The sequence below is a fragment of the Orbicella faveolata genome, unplaced genomic scaffold (genome assembly GCF_042242905.1).
Source record: "Orbicella faveolata isolate gen_17 unplaced genomic scaffold, um_ofav_v1 contig_12, whole genome shotgun sequence".
Lineage (NCBI taxonomy): Eukaryota > Metazoa > Cnidaria > Anthozoa > Scleractinia > Merulinidae > Orbicella > Orbicella faveolata.
This window is the reverse complement of record NW_028301539.1, coordinates 33,922,437-33,934,564: the sequence shown is the minus strand read 5'-3', so window position 1 is coordinate 33,934,564 and position 12,128 is coordinate 33,922,437.

Genomic DNA, 12,128 nt, shown 5'->3' with positions numbered 1-12,128 from the left:
GATAGTTATATTTACGTCTCTGGATTCTTTATCTGTTGTCTCTGAACTAGTGGTTAAAGGGTTGCCATTTCCACGTGCAAAAAGTGTTTGTAGAGTGGGGTGGGACGGGGGCTCTTGTGGAATGTCAGCATGCAATTCCTGGTTGTTGAACAAGTAGATTGACCTCGAAGAAGACAACGGCTGAATGGCCGAAGTTAACTTTCTGTAGACGAAGGGGCATACGACTGCAATCAACAGACCGGAAGCAGAAATATAAATGGCAATCATGACTGTAAGATTAGTACATGCGTTTTTTTTCCTACAAGAACCAAGACAGCACGACTCGTCCCACTGACAATCATCGTCAAAAGTGCAAGCCTCTCCTAAACAGTTAAAGCCCTCAACACACTTGTTACTGCAGCAGACTTCTGAAGTAGCGCAGTCGACGTTGATTGCACAGTTTTGGTCCAAACTTCTGTTGTTCTGGGTACATAAGCCATTCCAACAATCCCCCGCTGTGGTGCGGTTTTGTACGTCGGCGAGACTTGCAGTTGTTGACATCAAGGCACAAATCGCTGACAACAGGAGCAACTTCGTTGAATATAAAAGAGAGTTTACCGCCGTCGTTTCCAGCAGTACGGTTCTGGAGGCTGGCATTGTCGTAAACTTGACATTTAATACATAAACTTGATAGAAGTTTAATTCTTCTTTACGACTTGCACTACGATAAACGGGAACATAAATAGTGGGACGAGACACTCTCGTTACTTCCGTTACATCTAGTTAACAAAAACAACCTTTGCGATGATTCTTGTAGGTGCGGGTTGTTACTGAAAAAAAACCAACAAAAACATTAGCTTTGCAGGAGATGAAGTAAAAGGTTTTCCGCGTCTTCTCCAAATTTATACTTCATTGTAAACTGGAATAATCGATATAAAATGGAATTTTGGCACGTGAATAGCAAGCATATCATTATGGTAGTCACGCGATTGGTGACCTTGAGCCGATTACTTAAACTCGTGAACATCAAATGTTTAGACTTCTGTAACTAGCAAACAAATAAATGTCGTAGTTTCCCGACTTTATCAAACTTAATCGAACTATTGAGTTCGATTAGTTCGATAATCGAACATCGTCAATCGTACCAAAACATTTGCCTAAAAGAGTCCTATTGCGTTTGATTTCCGAACTAATGGGTCACTAATCGAACCCAATCGAACACAATCGAAAAATCTAAAATTCACCCTAAATACCACCAGTTAGTGTTAGTGTAACAGTCAGTGTTAGTAACAGCTACAAATTTATGATTAACGAGTAATATACGTTTATTGACATAACCTCTGGGCATGGAAATTACATCGATTTTACAAATGAAAGAAGAAACCGTCTATAAAATCGAAAAATCCAGAAAGGTAAAGTTCAACGGACAACAGAAAGTTAATCTTACTTCACCGGCCATATAGTAGTTCCATTCCAATTGTTTTGTTTTATCAGCCTAAGAAGTCAGTCAATAACTAACTCGATTAGCCTGCGTATAGCTGAAGTTTCTTCGCTCCACACTGAAGTGACTCCGTTTAAAAATTATTTATGGTACAAGTGTATATATAATAACTAGGTTGTATTTAATTTACCTTACTGATGTTATATTCGATCTATTTATAACTACGATGAAGGCATAAACAGTGTTGTTTTCTTGTCACACGTACTAACCAGGCGGCGCATACTTTAGGAAGCGTCGCTCCACTTTTGAAACCGTTTTCGAAAGTCTCCGTTTTCATCAGCGTTTTGGGTCGTTGTTGTGTGGACGCGAAAACGGCCACACTGATGCATTTTTACGTCTTTTAATTACAAAAATATCCGTTGTCGTCATCTCAAACAAAACGAAGCAAAATATCAGTTTTTGTCCACACTAGCGTTTTCGTTTTGTTTTCACCTGTACACACTATTGCGTTTTCATTCGAAAACATATACTTTTTAATGCGGTTTCGCCTATCGTCTACACTAAATACAACACCCGAAATTAAAAACGCTGATGGAAGCGACAGTATATGACGCTTTTTTCGTCACCCTTTTTAAAAATCTCCGTTTTCACCTGTCCATGTTAGGTTCCGTTTACACGGACGCGGTTTCATTTGTCTGTAACCGCATCTTTTTCGATCCGGTTACGCCTTCCGTTTACACGGCAACGATGGAATAATTAATGGGACCGCATCTTTTTGAAAACGCTGTCGAAAGCTTAAGTAGAGCGTTATCAAAACGATACGGTCTCATGTGCTGCGTAAACGGGGTAACCCTGTCTCTTTGAAAACGGCCTCCGTTTGGCGCAAAAAAGCGGGAGAATCTTAGCGGGAAGAATTTCTTAATATGGTGAACATACAAAGCCGACTGCAACGATCGCTTTTTCCGTCCCAACTTTGTTTTCTGGGCTTGCTTCGTTAATGCAACGCTTCAAGGTATAATCGTCTCCTGAGATTTCTGGTAAAAGAACATGTCGCGGCCATGACATAACAGCCAAGAAAACGGATAAATCGTTTTTGTGTAAACACTTCCAAACCGTGTAATTTTTTATACGGTTTCGAAAGGATGTACCGTGTCGATTTGAAACCGCGTTCGGATAAACGCAGCGCTATGGCCTAAGAAACGGAGCGTTTTCAAAACGCTTCACTTTTGAAACTGTTTTCGAAAGTCCCCGTTTTCATCAGCGTTTTGGGTCGTTGTAGCGTGGACAATAGGCGAAAACGCATCAAACCGAATACGTTTTCAAACGAAAACGCATTAGCCTGCCCGTCTGGTTGGGGCCTTAGATTCGCACAACGCGCGTGAACCTTTCAAAGATTTATTATCATATAACCTCGTCACATTTAGTCAGCTCAGAGTTGTTTCATGTGCTTAGTGTGGAAGAAGGGCCTAACTGGAGAAACAAAGCTCCGTTTTCAAATTCCTCCGGCGTAGCATGGACGGAGCCTTTGAGACTTACAGTCTTAACAAATCATCCGGAGGGCTCGCGTCTCAAAATCACGTAGAATACAAGTAACAGACTGATGAAATCACGAATATCGTTAATAATTCAAGTTCTTCACAGGTCACGCAAAACCTTCAAGTCACGGATCACGAAGAGTTATTTCTTAAATTCACGTTTCACGGCAAATAAAATCAGCTAATCACGCATCATGAGAATATCCCTTTACGACCCTCTTTTATAGCATTGACGCCAACAGTTCCTGCACTTTTACAAAACACGATTTGACTTTCAAACAAGCATATCTTGTAAATTACTGTTTCGTTCTGAGCATGCAATAAACTAAAGTTTTGACATTTAACTCTTGTTTACGGTGCTTTTTACAGGCTTTATTTGTAAATACCCTTATTTGGCACCAAACCCAGTGGACACATTATCTAGTGTCATGTGACAGTCGTTAAAATGTTACGATTTCTTTTTATTTCTATTGCATCACGACAAAGTAGAAATGTTGGCATGTAGTCAGTTGGTACAAAAGTAGACTTTGGAGAAAAATAAATTTAAAGTTTCTTACATGACAAGCCAAAGAATTGCGGGGAGGGGGAGTGCAGATTGGATCTCAGGGGGAGGGGGAATGGTTGTTCTATCAGTTGTAAAACGTTACGGCAGTTGTAAGAAGTGTATTCCTTTTCCGAGGGAAATGAATGAGCCTTTGATGGTAATTCAGGCAAAGCTTTTCACAAATAGTTATACAAATGGAGTTGTGCATGTCTTTACAGCTTTGCTACAAAGTGCCGTTCACATATGTGAAAACTAATTTATATTTTTGCTCATGTTCTCACTGTAAACAGTCATTGCTATGGCCTTTGCTACGTAAAAAAGCTCAAACCACTCTGTACTTTCTTTAAATTTCACACCCATCTACAGGCAAATTCGGCAAGATCGTTTCAAAATGTTTTTGACAAGTGTTCAAGGGTCTTAAATCTTGCATCTTCAAAACATTGGAATTTTTCATGGACATCGCCATATTTTGAGTACATACAATATTAAATGGGGTAAGGGTTTTGAGAAGTGGGCCGCACAGCTCCACCCGCTTTTTCTGGGAGTACCCCCCTTGCCTCCAGGGGTAAACACTTACTGTTGATAACACTGACGTGGTTTATTTTCCATTTTCACATTTTTAAACCTCAATAGTTTCTGCCTAACGCAAGACACCCGCTACCAAACCAAGAAGGAACATTAAACAAAGCGAAACAATTAACTTTACGATGCTTGGTCCTGGTTTAACGAGCTGGCTAAAGTACACCAAAAAAAAATTATCGCCCCGTCTTCAGCGAAGTTAGTGCAAGCATTCGAATTTGGACTGCACCATCTCAAATGGATCATCTTGGCACATGGGTTGTACAATAGCATAGTAGGTATCTCATCTTCGTATAGTTTTTGTCCAATTTGTTCACCGAATGTGCAGCACGAAATGCGGGAGAATCCAAAGGCGTAAATGTGAAAGGACTATCAGAACGGATTCGACAGATTTTGAACCGTGAAAATATCAAGACGTCTTTTAGACCACTCGGTGAAAACATTGGGTACTTGTGTTTTGAAGAAGCCCAAAGGCCGAACGACAAAAGAACAGTCGAAGCGCATTGTTAAGTATGGAACGTGCTCATTTACATATACTGAAGAAAGTAAGGGACCGAACATATCATGAACCCGGGGGGGGGGGGGGGAGTACTTTCTTATATGGGCAATATAGGTATGTGCGGCTCCAAAGGTTATGGTTTTTCAGCCGTTTTGATCATAAATAGGGTATCGATTTCAGCTGATTTTGCCCATCCTGGTCTTGATATAGGTCAGTGTTTTTAAGAAGAAGCCACTTTTTTATCATTATCAACAAAAGCCCTTCACAAATGTTGTTTACGGTAAGTTAACATTGGTCTGAACTAGGGAACTAATTATGACGCAGGTCTGAAACAGGGTTTTGATTTAAGGGTCAGGTCATGTATACGGTTTCCAATTTTTGGTCAGGTCATAAATAGGGTGGGGAATATCGCAGATTTTGATAGGTTAATAAAGATGGTGAATTTTAAGCTCGGTAATGAAATGTGAAGGTGAATTGATCAACATGACACGAGCATGGGACAAAGAAAACTTCTGAGTCCCCGACAGGAATCGAACCCATGACCTCCCGTTAAATGACCTTGCTTTCCATGAGTTCCCGTAGCTCAGTGGATAGAGCTCCCGCCCGGTGTTCGGGAGGTCATGGGTTTGATTCCTGTCGGGGACTCAGAATTTTTCTTTGTCCCATGCTCGTGTCATGTTGATTAATTCACCTTCACATCGCAGATTTTGGTCGTAAATATGGTAAGGGTTTTTTGTTAAGCGGGCCGCACACCCCCACTCAATTTTTCTGGGAGTACCCCCTCCCCGGATCATGAACCTGGAAAAAGTGAGAATGTTGGCTCCGCAGGTAAACAGCATTCAGGTAGCGGCTCTCGCAAGTTCTCGATACCGCAGGCTTTAAGAGAACGATAGGACGAAAAACAGAAAAAAAAGCCCCTTTGAAAATTCAGTTGCTGCTTTTCCTTCTTTCTTTTTAACCGATTTTTTAGGTCTGTTTGAACCGTTTTTAAAAATTATCATGTGCAGAGACCGCTCTAGCTGTATTATTTCGTTATATAGTTGTGCTAAAGACCAAAACCCTGGGATGGTCACTCGCGGAAAAAACTGGAATATTTTATTTTTATTTGACAACATTACTCTCTAGTTTAGTGGCTTAAACCATCACTATACTAGGAAAGAACACTTAAGTCACAAAAACACACATGAATTATTACTGTTGAGTTTTTTAGTGGTTTGGACAAACGTTTCAGTAATCCTGAAGTTTTTGTCATCCTCCCGTCTTTAGCGAAGTGTTCTTTGAGGTGTTCATCTACATGTTAACGTCAGCAAAAAATTTTGAGTTATCACGCCAACTGTAAGATTTAAAAAATAAATAGCAGATAGTCTAAAAAACAATGTTCTAGTCAATGTTTTTCAAGCACGCTGACCTGGCCGGATCTGAGCACTATTACTGAAGTCGTCATTTACTCGGAGACGGTATTAGTTTGTTGTAGACTGGCTATCTTCCTCTTCATACTTCTTTTGCCATAATAGTGACCGTAACTGGAACGCCGACGACCATATCCCGAACACCCACTGCGAAGACGAGCACTATACCTACCGTAGCCATAGTAACCTGACTCGCTGAAAAAGAAAAATATCATCTGATATCAATATAACGATTCTCGCTATCGCCCCTCGGCCATGTATATCTCATCTGACCGGTAGAATGATGTTTTAAGCAAGATTTTCTCCAGCCACTTAATTAACTGTCCTGATCTAAACACTCCACTTAAAAAAACGCAGTGTTGATTAAATAGATGTTTACGTAGTTTTGATCAGATTTCACCATTTCAACGCTGACATGCCCCCATTTTCTATGAAAATCATAAATCTCCCGTTCAGGCGGTATGCACTTAGTTTAAACATCTCACGCCGTCATTCTAGCTCTGTCATGCGTATCCACTCACCCAATATCTAACATGGTCGACAAAACAAGTGCTGCCATCAGAACCTTGATGTAAAGTTTCATCTTGCGTTCAGACTTCTTGAATGGCTACAAGTTTCCACAAAGCTAAAGAACAAAGTAAACCAGAGTTATTTACGCATTCTTATCGCTGAATGAGTCCACCATTCAGATCCATGCAGGCATATCTTGAAAATACCCTCACGCTGAGTTTTTGCCCGAAAATTAAGTCACCTATCAAAGGCTTCCTGCCTTCTTTGATTGTGCGGATTTGCTAGTTTTAGTCTACGCTAATGTGGCTGGGGCATAGTGTCACGATAAAATATTAGTGATCTTACGCTTACGATGAAAACGTCCTTCTCGGGTTTCCGGCTTCTTGCTAACTTAAAGTGTGGACCACCGTGATACAAGGTGAATGCTGAAGAATAATGATCAACGCGCTGGCTCGAAAATAGGAGTGACCACTTGTTATCTAATTAGCTGGTATGCTGATAATGAACTGCACTCTTCTCGAGAAAAATAAGTGAACAAAGGGCGTACTAATCTTGCAGAAGAATAGCTGAGACGGGCTAATTGGAAAGAACAAAACAATAATGGTCGTATCAAGCGGGCATGAGAGAAAATCGCACGACTGAACTTAGGCAAAGCGAAGTAAAGTTAACTTAACGCACGCCATGAGCGTTTATGACTGGATTATGTTGCACATCTTTTCTTTAGTAAAACAAAACTAAGAATGATCGTGCGGAATTGGTACTTATATTATAACGCTAACGGTGGCTGGTACATGTACCATGGGATGATATTAGGGACCTTAAGCAAATGTCTTGAAAATAGCAGTGACCACTTGGTAATAAATTAGCTAGGTCAGTGATGGTAAAATGAAATCCAGGTGGGGCACTCCGTAATATTGGCTATATAGGTATCTGCGGCCCTAAAGGGTATGGTTTTTCAGCCGTGTTGGTCATGGGGTATCGATTATGGCCATTTTGGTCATAAATAGGGTGTGGTTTTTGCACTCTAGTCTTGATTAGACCTTCAACAAAAGCCCTTTACAAATTATGTTTGCGGCAATTTAACATTGGCCTGAACTAAGGAACTAATTATAAGGCAGGTCAGAAACAGGGTATTGTTTAAGGGTCAGGTCTTAAACAGGGTATCAAATTTTTGGTCCGGTTATAAATAGGGTAGGGAAAATCACAGATATTGGTCTTAAATGGGGTAAGGGTTTTGGTGAACGGGCCGCACGCCTCCACCCGATTTTTGTGGGTGTATCCCCTGGGTGTGGATTTGAGTTCATGTGACTTCAGTTTGATAACTGTCTCTTTCAGGGCTGCCCCAGCACTTGATTTTATTCACCGTTAGTCAGTTATGCATTTAGGTGGAGAAAGACTTAAGACTGTAAGAGTATGCATGGTGTCTTTCCAAGAACACGACAGGAGTTCGTCTTGAATAAGAGACGGGAAAATACACGTTCTCAAAACTCTTGTCCCGTGGGCACTCTTTAGGGGCGAGTAACCAAAGAAGAGAGATCATACCTAGTGCGATACTGCAAACAAAACTTGTGGACGATCACCTCTATTAAGCGAACGCAGCCAACGAGGTACAACTGAAGTTCTTTACGCTCTCCATTAAACGACTAGTAGGTATAGTTTGTGGTAGCCTTAGCCGGCTGACAACATCAGATAAAACAGTGTAAAAGGATAAAATGTGCTACTTAGCTCCATCGAAACTGAGTGTTGATATACATCATTATTATCCAACAGCAGAGAATACCGTGCAGATAACAGCCAGCGATATTGTACAGTTATTTGTAAAGTAGAACCTGCTTGCCGGACAGGTCGGCGCGCGCTTGCAAAACTGTCACACTCTCCCTTTTTCACCGATAAATTTATTGAATAGCTACAGCAGCTGGATAATAAATCTCTTATTAGATGTTTGTTGTGTAGTATCGCATTATTAGCTCATTCAAGAGAACGGTCACATACCCTGGTATTCGATAATACAAATGTTTAACAAAACGAGCGGCTTGTCGTTGTACGCCTTAGATCTGGATGGGATTCAAGAATTTCCTTTTAGGTATGCGAATTACATACCCTGGTATTCGATAATTAATTGTATATCCAAGATCTGGATGTCAAGAATTTCGTTTTTGAATCCCAAACAGATGGTCTATTACTAATGAATAACAAGAGTTTTTCTTAAAAGTGTTCCGGTTCCTTCTGATATTGATAAATCCGACAGTAAAAGTAAGAAAAGTAAAACTTTATTTAGCCTCCATGACAATGCTAGTAACATACAACTATCCTTTAAGAGTTCCATTCCTAAATATTTATTTTGTTTACGGTGTTTCATTCTTTACGGTGCATTTCTCCTTTACGCGGGACCTCCTTCAGTTTTTTTTCTCGTTGGACTCGTTGAAGAACGCAGTCTGATTATTGACGTCATTAGGAGCCTAGGATGCTTAGGCCCGGTCGTCCACAATACACCGGAGCAATTAAAATCGCAGCAATTACCGGTCATTCTATATTTTTGTCTGAGGAAATCTCAGCCAGGGAAATCACGTGGCTCTCCTGATCCTATCGTGTTCGAAAAGGTTTGTTTTAAAATGTTTTCCGTCCACATGAAAACTCAAAGCCGGCGTTTTCAAATTCCTCCGGTTTGAAGAGCGTTTTCGAAAAGCTTCGTTTTCGTGACGGATTACTCTGGACCGCGGGGCTAACCGTAGAAATAAAGCTGTATGCGTTTTTAAATTCCTCTGGCATGGTATGGACGGAGTCTGGAGTAAACCACGACGTCAATGAGTACCACCAAGCAAAAGGCTTAATGAGCAAAACAAAGGCTGTACAATTGTGTTCAGTGAATTGTCTTTGTACATTTCATAGCCGTCCACTGCAAAACAACAACGCAAAATGACCGCCAACGCGAACGATGAGTCGAACTGCTAATTTTTCGTATTTCCATTTAGAATTGAACGCTGTCATTACATATTTAGCCTGAGCGAGGTTTTAGAGCCATAGACATCCTGGACAAATTCAATTTTACAAGGTGTCGACCTCGGCGTCGCCGTCGTCATTGTTAGATTCCTATATTTGCAGCTCGGATGCTGGAAGGTCGATACACTTGTTTAACGTGGGGTCTGTCATCCTAAGTGGCCGCTTTGTGCTTTGCTCATGTTTTTATCCCAAGACCAGTCGAACGCAGATGAGAGTATCGTGTAAAAACCGTAAAAAACCAGATAAATTGCAGCTCTTTGTCAAGGTTCTAGCTTTTTAATTCAGCGACTAAGTTGTCGAGCTTTTCGGTAGGAAGTTTTTCCCTCCTGCTGCAACAATCTCGTTTACGTTACTTCGCCGATGCAATACCTTTTCATTATCCCCATTACTACACGGCAATCGTTTGCATCTTCTTCTTCAGTAAAGCTTAACACTTAAAGGCCATCGTCATCAATAACGTCCTTGAACATGGCGAGTTGATACTCGGGGCTTTCCCGATCCAAACCAAGTAAATATTACAGTATTTCTCTTTCCATAGCTTCCAGTTCTCGGGGATCTCGCTACTTAACTGCCCTCAAATCTAAACGTTGCGGAGACAATGATATCTGGTGGAATAACATTGAAAATTGTGTGGCTTTAGGCGGCGAGGCACCAGAAGTTGTTTTCGCTCGTAGACATTCCTAGACGGTAGACGTTGTCGATGAATTTGAACTACTCTTTCGCTGCAATGTGTAATATTAGATGGCAGAGAGAACCTTAAACGAACGTCATCAATCAAGGCTTAATCTGGATAATGTAACTCAAGATACGTAAGGTGAACGCTTATTTTAATATATAACTGTATGTATAGCATAAATTACAAGGCCGTTAAAGAACATAAGCGTGCATATAAAGAATGTTTGGCAAATTAGCATTTTATAACCTTAAATTAAGGTATGTCCGCCATTTTGAATAATCAAATTCAGCCGGTGTCAGAAAATCGTTTGTTCAGTATCGCTATGACGTCAGTGCTTTCTCATTGGCTCACAGCCAAACCTTTTGTTCTTTCGCTTTATAAGTGCGACACCACCCGGATGGTTGGGCGGATAGTTAACTCCATCGCAATATACACATCTCTCCTCAATATATACATCACAGCCTGCATCTCATTAATCCCCCACATATACCTACACGGCCTACGTATCATTAATCCCCCGCATATACCTACACAGCCTACATCTCATTAATCCCCCGCATATACCTACACAGCCTACATATCATTAATCCCCCGCATATACCTACATAGTCTACATCTCATTAATCCCCCGCATATACCTACACAGTCTACATCTCATTAATTAATCCCCCACATATACCTACACACCCTACATCTAATTAATCCCCCACATATACCTACACACCCTACATCTCATTAATCCCCTACACATACCTACACATCCTGCATCTCATTAATCCCCTACATATACCTACACAGCCTACATCTCATTAACCCCCCGCATATACCTACACATCCTGCATCTCATTAATCCCCTACATATACCTACACAGCCTACATCTCATTAACCCCCCGCATATACCTACACAGCCTACATCTCATTAATCCCCTACATATACCTACACAGCCTACATCTCATTAATCCCCCACATATACCTACACAGTCTACATCTCATTAATCCCCCACATATACCTACACAGTCTACATCTCATTAATCCCCCACATATACCTACACACCCTACATCTAATTAATCCGCTGCATATACCTACGCAGTCTACATCCCCTGCATATACCTACACAGTCTACATCTCATTAATCCCCCACATATACCTACACATCCTGCATCTCATTAATCCCCTACATATATAAACTTCATTTATTTTTAGTATTTTTTGCGACTACAAAGTTTAGATAATGTTGTAAATGTTTTTTAAATTTGATTAATTTTGATTGTGTAGTTATTAGTAACTTAGTAATTTAAGTAATTGTTCCTGAAAAGCCCCATTGGGGAGGTAACAATAAATTTTATTATTATTATTATTATTATTATTATTATTATTATTATTATTATATACCTACACAGCCTACATCTCATTAATCCCCCGCATATACCTATACCGCCTACATCTCATTACATTCCCCACATGTAACTACACAGCCTACATCTCATTAATTCCTAACATATGCCTACACAGCCCACATCTCATGAATCCCTGACATTTACCTTCACAGTTTGCATTTCATTAAATCGTTTCTAGAGTCATTACTCATTATATTCAGTGGTTATCAACTCATGTAAAACCAAGTGATCTTAGGATATCGAGGAACAAGTAACTTGACTATCGCTATTCAAATTATTTGTTCCCTTGTAGCCTGCGAACAGGCTCCCGGTTGAGTTAATGGGTTTAGTGCGAGCTAGCCAAGTGTGTTCCAGGGCGAGCGGGGAGAGCCGAGAGCGGAATGGTGACGAGGGGGAGCGCAATTCGAGAAATTACTTTTTTCGCGCTTAACTGTTTGCTTCGCTCGCCGGATTTTTTTTTCCCGCCCCCGCCGGATATTTTTCCCCCTTCGCTGGGAACCTGTTCGCAGCTTAGTTCACCTGCCGTGTGTTCAGCCGTTCGAACGGATACCGTAA